At 34.7% G+C, this 10118-nt stretch overlaps 1 pseudogene; it reads left to right on the forward strand.

The window, feature by feature from the left end:
* The first annotated feature begins 2634 nt into the window (after positions 1–2634).
* On the forward strand, positions 2635–3157 carry LOC125164467 (transcription factor BTF3-like; annotated as a pseudogene).
* Positions 3158–10118: the final 6961 nt, after the last annotated feature.

Here is a 10118-nt window from a genome sequence, read left to right on the forward strand (position 1 = left end):
TTATAAGACCTTTTAAAATAATTTAAAAGAGGTAGAAAAACATTTTAAGCAATGGAAAATAGCTTTATCTCTCTCAGATAGGTTTTTCTTAGAATTTCATTAGAATTCTTTTTAATGTAATTCTCTTTATAGTAAATCCCTAAGTTTAATCTGGGATTGTTTTGAGATTCATGATTGTGTGATTTTGTTTGAGCTTTATAGAATAAAGGCATTTTTCATTCTGGGGACTTATGTATCTATCTATCTCCAGAAAGAAAAAGATAAAAATAAAACCAGAAGCAAAAGAAGGCAGCCTGAAAACTGCCACCACAGACTGATGAGCTACATGAATATTGCTCTATTATGATAAACCATCATTTGCACATACACAGAACTTTTTTTTCTAGGATCATAATGAGAATTTCATAGTACATTCAGGAATTGTTTCTCATTTTGATGTTTCTATAAAATGACAAATTCAGATCATGTTTACAGGAAAAATACATACTATCCTTTGTTTATCACACTACTAATTTTGCTTTCTGTGGGAAGTGGCCACTTAGTCATATCCTTGCCATGCTACATATAGAGAATATATATATATATACACACATACACATATGAACACACAAACATATATATACACATATATATACACTCTACATGTATACACATATATATGAACATAAATATGTACAAAAGAACAATAATAATTACAAATATATGGATATAAATACAAAAGATGAGATAGATAAAATTTAATTTAAATTTTCAACTATAAGTTTACCAGACACCAATTGCAAAATGTGGGAGTGTTCTTATGGTCTACACAACAGTGAACATGAAAGGTTAAACAGTAAAACTTCAAGATGCCATGGCCAGAAGGCAGGTTTAATTCTATAATGCAGAACATATCTTTCTATGACTGTCTAATAGAATCGTTTTATACATCAGGTTTCAATGGAAAGTCATTCTGTACCTACAAAATGATTGAAATGAAAATCACCTGACTCTTCTTGGACAGTAGAACAAAATGACCAAACAATGTACAGGCAGATTAGGAGTCAGCACAATACAGCTGCAACAGGCTTTGCCCAGATTCCGATCAGAACACAGTCCAGTCAAGAGATAAGGAAGAGTGATAGCCCAAAGACAAACGCAGAAAGGCCATGTGATAATGAACACATATTTTTGGCAACTTGGAAAGCAGAAAAATGAAATAAAAATGCTGTTGATTTAGACTCAAATTTAAAATCTAAATTGTAAGTTATTTCAGACAATGAAGCTTAGTTTCTTTTACTGTTATTGTAATGTTGCTATAAAAATGATATCCAATCAGCTCAATGGTCTAATGCAGCAAGAGACCTAAGAAACAGATCTCTAGAATTTTACTACAAGGAGAAAGGACAAGCTTTTTACTTATCTAAATATGATTATTTCCACTTCTGTCATGATAAAGAATAGAAATTCTAGAAAAAATTAAGTGAATGTTATTTGAAGTTGATTAATCTTATAATTATGAGTAAAAGAATTATATACTGAACTGAATGTATTGTTATAATATGTAGCATCATTATACATAAAACCTTGATGATGGCTTTGACCAGGGACCTTAATTCTATATGGAAAAAAAAATACAAATAGATAAATCATAAGTCCTACTGTTCAAAAGTCATAGTATGGCAGTTAATTAAAAGAGTTAATTTCAACAACAAATCCTAAAATGTAGGATTCAAATACATAAAGGTAATAAATGGATGAAAAACATCGTACATAATATTTTTACTTAAAACATGAACACCCATTCACTAATTTGATATTGGCCAAAGATGAATTGGATTATTGACCAGTAATGTACTGTGTCTAATGCTTCATCTCCCATTTTCAGTTTCAGTATCTTCAAGGTAAAAACAGAATTGAAGACATTTGTAAAGCAAAATGTGTGAAACCTTTCCAATTTTTGTTTTTTCAGTCTTTACAGTCATCACAATTTTTAGCCATTTACATAAGTCAAGCCATGCCAAAGCATTCAATTTTTATTTTATTCAGATAACGATCTCTTTCCATACATATGTCATCACTTTATGTTATATTTATCTAAACATTTGTGATTGTAGTAACAAGTATAAACCTATGAGAATAAGTCTTCAACTGGTAGGAGTAAACCATTCCTTGGCAAAACAGAACACACCCCATGAGCAGTAAACCTTCAGCATGCCAAGGGCATTAGACAGCACGTTATATGGAAAAATTAATTCATCTGTTAAACTAATTAAGAGGTTAATTAGGAGACCTTCTACCAAAGATAATTGATTAATCAATGGAGGGTTATATAAATATATACATTAATATCAACAAAAATTTGATAAAAAGAACTGATAGAAAAGGAAGATATCACATTTTAAAATTTTGTCAAGGATTTTTAATTTAGAAATTAAGATTGAGACTCATTTTGTTCAATATCTTTTTTTGAAGAGCAGAAAAATATATAGAATCTGCTGTTGTTTATAGATCATACAATTATATGGAAGAAAAAAAAAATAGCTGCTATCTTGCTTCCCCGCATGTGTGCACCTACTAATCTCAACTGGTCCACCGAGACCCCCTGAGCACCAACCCTAGTCCCCCAAGCAGTCCCATTTCCTCTCCAACAAGATGAAAGAAACTATCATGAGCCGGAAGAAACTCGTGGAACTGCAAGCACAAGTGCGCATTGGTGGGAAAGAGCTGCTGGTGCAAAGAAGGTGGCTCTTGGAACAGCTACAGCAGATGATTAAAAAAAAAACAAAAACAAACAAAAAAAAACAAAAAAAAAAAACTTCAGTTCTCTTTAAAGAAGTTGGGGGTAAAAGATATCTCTGGTATTGAAGAAGTGAATATGTTCACAAACCAAGAAACAGGGGTCTACTTTAAGAACCCTAAAGTTCAGGCATCCCTGGCAGCGGAAACTTTCACCATTACAGGTCACGCTGAGACAAAGCAGCTGACAGAAATGCTACCAAGTTTCTTGAACCAACTTGGTGCAGACGGTCTGACTAGTTTAAGACTGGCTGAAGCTCTGCCCACACAGTGTGTGGATGGAAAGGTACTGCTTGCTACCGGAGAGGAGGGCGATGATGACTTTCCAGATCTTGTGGAAAACTTGGATGAAGCTTCAAAGAATGAAGCAAATGAATAGAGGCACCTTCTGAAGAAGATAAAACTTGAAGGAGTTACTGTGATTGCTCTTTCTTTCCAAGAAAGGTACAAAGTAAAACACCTATCTGTGGTTGGTTTAGCTCTTGAGATTAATCAGAGCAATGTTTACTTGTTTTACATAGAGATCAATTTCTCTGGACCGAAGAGAATTTATATAGCAAGTTTACCCAATAAGTTTCTTACATAATAAGAAACGACTTTCTAGACAAGTCTAGCTCAGCATCTCACCTGCAGAGGAAAACCATGGAATATTGGCTGTCAAGATTAGCTAGTCTATAGTCATACAGCCCTGCACTTGCCATATCTCATCTAATATCAAAGGATTAGCTAATATTTTGCTATATTCAAGCTAATTCTTAGAATACTGAAGGACAAATGGAGAGCAAAAGTACCAATTAATTAGGGGTGCCTGGGTGGCTCAATCAGTTAAGTGTCCTACTGTCTATCAGCTCAGGTCATGCTCTCACAGTTCATGGGATCGAGCCCTGTGTCAGGATCTGTGCTGACAACACAGAGTCTACTTGGGATTCTCTCTCCCTCTCTCTCTGCCCCTCCTCCTCTTGCTCTCTTTCCCTCTCTCTGTCTCTCTTTCAAAATAAACAAATAAACTTAAATTTTTTTAAGTACTAATTAATTAATTAACATTACAAATGTCTCCCAAGTTTAAATAAATACATATGTAGATATTTTCCCTCATTATTTACTTGGGGGAGGGATAAGAGAAATCAACTATAACTTTAAAATGTCTAATTTAGGGGCTCCTGGGTGGCTCAGTCAGTTGAGCGTCCGACTTCAGCTTAGGTCATGATCTCCCGGATTGTGAGTTTGAGCCCTGCGTGGAGCTCTGTGCTGACAGCTTAGAACCTGGAGCCTGCTTCATATTCTAGGTCTCCCTCTCTCTCTCCCTGCCCTGTCCCACTCATGCTGTCTCTCTCTGTCTCTCAAAAATAAATAAACATTCAAAAAAATGTTTAATGTCTAATTTACTACTGACAAATTTAAAGTCCTTATTCTGGTCCTAATGTGATAGTCTCTGAAATAAATAAAATATAGGCTAAATTTGTGATTAATATTCATTTCAATTTTGACAGTTTAACTCAATTCAACCTGGGTGGGACCAGCAAAAGAAAGTCAAAGTTTATCACCAGTCTGTAAATTTTGGATAGCTTTCACTTCTTTATTCATATGTTTACCCCTATAATCTCTTTATGCAAAAATCCAAGAAAGGATGCTATAAGCTGAAGCAAAGACAGTGAACCTATGTCAGTTGCATGTTATTAAAATGAGAAGAGTAACAAAAAATCCTGGTCAGAACTATCATTGGTGCTCAAAGGCTGTGAACAGTCTACCCATACCTCACCCCAGATTGTCACATATGACAATGAAAGATGTGTTTAATATATCCAGTCGACTATTAGGGCTGTGGCCACATGTCTCAGAAAGAATTCTTACTTTCCCAAAGGATTAATGGCTTTTATCATGAAATGAAACTCACTTAAAAAGCTGAACTACATCTTAAGATCAAGAACAAAGGCAGCTAATTCTAAGACAAAGAAACCTTTATAAACCTGCCTACTCTAGGTTAGAGTTAAGCTCACCATGAATTCTCAGACTGATACACCTCTCCTGATTATCAAAAGGGTTATGACTCCTGGATTCACATCTGCTGCCTAACTTTCAACCTCTCAGCCTTCCCCTTGACTGTGCCTGTTATGTATTAATGTCTGTTACACAATTGGGTCCACCTCACTGTCTTCATGTTTTTTTTTTATTTTCATGTGAAGTAGCTATAACTATAGTAGCTATAACTATGAAAAAGAAGCTTTAAATTGTAAGACACCAAAAATTTAAAGTTATAGTTGCTTAAGCAACTGAGCCACACAGGTACCCCTTGAATAAGGTTTGTTAGTCAAAGGTATTTAAATCAGGATTTTCACAATTTACATTCAAACTGATCTACAAAATATTTTTAATTTGGGGATTTTTTTAATTTATATAAATCAGCACAGAGAAAATACTACAAATCAGCACAGAGAAAACACTACTATTTTAAAAGTGAATCAATTCACCAGGTCTCTTAGAGTAAAACAAAAAACAAAAAAACAAAAAACAAACAAACAAAAAAAAAAACAACTCATTAAAAGTCTACATGCCAATAGGGTAATTTTATATATAGTTATTATGAGGAAAGGAAATAAGAGTAATTTATATTAGGCCAAAATTTAGAGTATTAAATAATCTGAACAAGTTAAGCCTTCCAAACTTCAGAGAAATCCCAACTCACTAATAGTTCTTATGCATTTTCTCTATATTATTAATTTAATTTACCCTGGCCCATCATTAATTTAATTTACCCTGGCCATACCCAGTCATGGCGTTCTGATTTTGGAAGCTGCATTGAGGTGTTTCTTGTTCTGACACACTTAAGCAGACAGTAACTTTGGCAGAAATATTATGTTGTTAAATGGATATTATATGACTTGAAGCACCAAGTTGCTCATTCTTATTTTCAGTGTCTACCCATTCTTTTCAAATGGGAATTGTTATCAGTCTTCTGCAAAGAGATTCTTATTAAAGAGAAATTTTGTTTACTATTGGCTGTCAGCTCTACTCAGAAGGAAAGAGTCATATCTTTGAATGTTAAATTCATAATTATAAATATCTCCCTAAATCACTGACATCTTTTCCTAATTATTGGGGCAAAGTTTCAATTTATAAAAAAACAAGTCCAAAATACTTATTCTGGGTCCATGGCTATAAGAGAGCACGTATCAGGTTAACAGTATGAATGTATGATGATGTATTTACCAGAGACACACAAAAAAAAGAAGAAATTGATAATTGGCATGGAAAATGCAAAATGTGCCAAATGATCCTCCTAAATATTGAGAGAAAGAGGGTTAAACATAAAGCTGTACTTTGCACTAATGAAAATGTCCAGTATATTCCTTTCCCAAAGCAAAATAGCATGTAAATGACTCTGCTCAATGTTGTTTTTGTTAATGTGACATCCAAGGAAGCACTCCTCCTGGAGCCATAAACCGTGTTCAAGGACAAAGATCAAAACTGCTATCCATTGCCTCTCGCTGGTGGCTGGAACTAAAACCCTCGGTCAGAATGGTTATCATTACCATAAGTGGCCACCTAGCCATTTAGAATTAGGACCATAGCCCATCTACATTGTTCCCTCTCCTGAGAATTAGCAACAATGTGTATATATTTGCTGAAAATTTTCAGCATGGCATTTCAGGGCTCACAAAAGAAAAAGACTCCTCTCCTTTACCCTGGAAATTCCTGAATATTTATTTTCTATTTTTTCTTCAGAAATCAATTCAAATATCATACTTTCATAAAAGTTTGTTTAGTAGTGAGATAAGAACATAATCTATGTAGAGGTGGAGCAAATTATGATAATAATAGGATATAAAGAACAGTTAAGCACAGGGTGGAGGAAAGGGAGATGGGATATAGATATCTTTATCCTAATGTCTTCAGTTCAAGAGACTGAAATCATTTGGTCTGAAGATATGGGTCAGAAAAGATAGATTGTGGTCCTGGGACTATTCAGTAGGGACTAATGGCAAACTGTCCTGGATTTGTGTGCTTCTCGACATGGCCAGATGTAGCACACTTTGCCCGGTAGGGGGCAGTAAGTAATCTGACCAACCTGGCAGGCTTAGGGCTTTGATATTCTCAAAAAAGCCTTCAGTGGAGTTTTGTCTCTTAGCTTCCTTGTCTTGTATCTCAACCTAGGCTCCAAGTGTTTCTTAGTGTACATTCATTATTTTTTCCTATGTCTATCAGCTGTCTGACTATTCGAGATTTAAGCTAAAATACATATGTATTTCTTAGTTTCTGCCAAGTGTAATGCCCCCGATTTCAAATCCGAGAGACCACCAAGGAGCCGATACCGCAAACGCACAAGGGTTTATTTGCAAGCTGGAGGGCCCAAGTATACCCGACACAGTGGAGCAGGGACTTGGACCCCTAGGTTAAGAGGTGTAGCAGTTTTATAGGGGCCAGTGGCCAATGAGATTGTAACACACAGAGAAAGTTGCATAGTCATGTCGGTCCACACGCAGGTGGCTAATTGAATTACAATTTAGCCTATAGTAACTGTTTGAAATAGCCTATCACTCTGGTCAGAATTGGCGCGCAAGTTTGGCGAGCAAAAGACAGGGTTTACATTCTTTGGCGGTTAGGGGTTCCGCATTCCTATCTGAGCCTGTTTCCAGTAAGGGTGTCCTCAGCGGCTTGACTAGGGTGGGGGAGTGTCTTAAGCAGTAAGTAGGTCATGTGGGGGTTATACATGAGATGGTGGGTGTAGCACAAAATGGAGTTAGTCTTGCTCTGCTTGTCCAGGGGTAGGGAATTTTTGTTAAATTCCTTGGGACCCACACCAAGAACTTTGGATATGACAGCATTGATTGATTTTATTTTCATAACAAGTCTCTGATGAAAGATTATTGCCCCCATTTTGGATGTAAAGGCACTAAGACTTTACACAGTTAAATAATGTGCCTAAATTAGTAAGAAATGAGCCAAGGGTCATAATCGAGCCTATTTTACAATAAAGCTTGTCCAGCCATTATGCATACAGCCCCCATCTGCTTCATATGCCCAAGAGAAGATATAACTCAGATGTTTCATAGCTTTGCTCAAAAGGGAAGAATGTGCTAATCTTCCATGATCAGAAAAACAAAGCACCTAGAGGGGTGTGTGTGTGTGTGTTTGCATTAAAATTGGAGATCCAGCATCTCCACCTAAATTGCTATTATTAAGAGTAATAGAACATAATAAAACTTTCATCCCCATTGCAATATTTGTAACATTAATTTCAATCCATAATTTCAACTTTCAAAGTTTTGCTAAAATGTGTTGTGCTTTATATATTAAAATATATTTCATGTCATACATGATATGGTTTGTATAGTTGTTGGCTTTTTTAAAAAGGCAACCTAAAAAAGGGCCATGTACAAAAGCAACAGGACAACAGAGTAACAAGAAATTGATATGTACTGTGTTTCTAATTTGGATGAGATGACTATGATGAGAATTTCTCTTGACAAGGAAATAACTCCACTTAAGCAAATGTTTACATTCTTTTACACAATTGATCAGATCAATGTTAATATATAAACCAAACAGGTTTTATGGGTCAAGGAAATTTTTGAAAACTTTTCCAATTATGCTTTAAAACTGTGAACATTCAAATGTTAGGAAATATCATTCATGAAAATCTATTAATAATAAGAGTAAGAATATAACAGCAATTTTTAGCATTAATAACATTCTTACTATGAGGCAATAACAGCATAGTTAGAGTAGGTAACATTTAGTGGGTAAGCTTTTCTTTAGTGGACACATTTGTTGCTTGGTTTTCTCCTTTTTCCCACCTGAACTATTCTATCCTTCGAAATCTCCTCAGACACCAGGTGTGCTTCAACTCAAATTCTTCTATTAAAAACATATATCCAAAGAATCAGAGATGTAGACTGAGCAGTATAAAAGTTAATCATCCAAAAATTATCCTCAGAGAAGATCTTTATTTTATTATAATTACAAGTACAGTGGAAATACAGGTAACTAATATTAGCATTATTACCGTATTTCCCATCATTTAATGCTTGTTATGTGCCTACTAAACATTGACTATTACAGCAACTCAAAGAGGCAGGTACTGTTATCATCTCATTTTACAAATGAAGAAGCTAAAGATTTCAAGGGACTTATCCAAGATCACACAGTTAAAAAAGTGAAGAAATTTATATAGTTCTTAAATTATTTCTCTCTGCATATATGTGTGTGTTTGGCGGAGGGGGTGAAAATGTGTGTATTTCTTACAGAAGTTACCTTAGAACTGTTTTGTATACATTTAAGGCTAGCTTAATTCAAATACATAGAAACTTTCACTGAACTTATAGTTGCATTACTTTTTTCCTACTCTAATTATGTAGTACATTTTTTAATATAGCCTTTGGTTTTTACCATCCTGTTTACATTAAAACAATTTTGTTTTAAGTGCATGAATGTGTTTTTCCAAATATTACAATAATAAATACATATTAGGGCAGTATACCAGCATTTAGAAAGTATATGGTGACCAAGAAAATAAATCAAGGCATCAAATACAGAACTTAAGAGATTTTTGAGTTTAAGATCATTAGTTTGTTTTGTATAGATTGGAGGTGAATACAAAACCATTACGGATTCCTCATCATAATTCTATGTGAGATGAGTAGGTGAGACACTCCATATCTTTAAAAATAATACTGTGTCAAAATCTTAAAACTTTGCTATCACAACTGACACTAATTGGCATCCTTGTTAGCGCTCTGAAAAGAGAGGTCAAAACTGGAGGTTCATAGGAGCTGAATTGCCCCTTCTTATAAGTGGTTCCTCTGGGTTGAAGAGCAGAGATGTGGAAACCTTAGAAAAAGTCTGACATGTAGCTTTATTATAAGAAAAACAAAAGACATTAATGTTGATCTGTGTGTATTGATTGTTTGACATCTTGGCCGAGCATTCTATAGGAAACTTATGAACAAATGTCTAAAATGATTAAAAAGATTATAAAATGGTAATTCAATTCCACTGTTTCTTACTCAAATATTTTGAGGCTATAGGAGTATGTATAGAATTTCAGAGAGGTGTAGAGGGATAGTACATATACCTTTTGTTATGTATAACACCCCAGTAGGGTGGGAGGAAGCATTACATTAATATTTCTGCAACAATACATAGGAATATATGCAGCAACTGAAATAGAGAAAGGCTATAAATATGCTCGTGCCACTTCAGATTGAAATTTGCCACCAAAAAAATGAGTTCACGTGAGGTTTTTGCTTTAAAATTATCTCTTATAAAAAACTGTGGAACCTTTGAATTGCCAACGCGGTATTGTGAATTTGTACAAGAATTGGGATTATTTGGCTTCAAGA

The sequence above is a fragment of the Prionailurus viverrinus genome, chromosome A1 (genome assembly GCF_022837055.1).
Source record: "Prionailurus viverrinus isolate Anna chromosome A1, UM_Priviv_1.0, whole genome shotgun sequence".
NCBI classification, from domain to species: domain Eukaryota; kingdom Metazoa; phylum Chordata; class Mammalia; order Carnivora; family Felidae; genus Prionailurus; species Prionailurus viverrinus.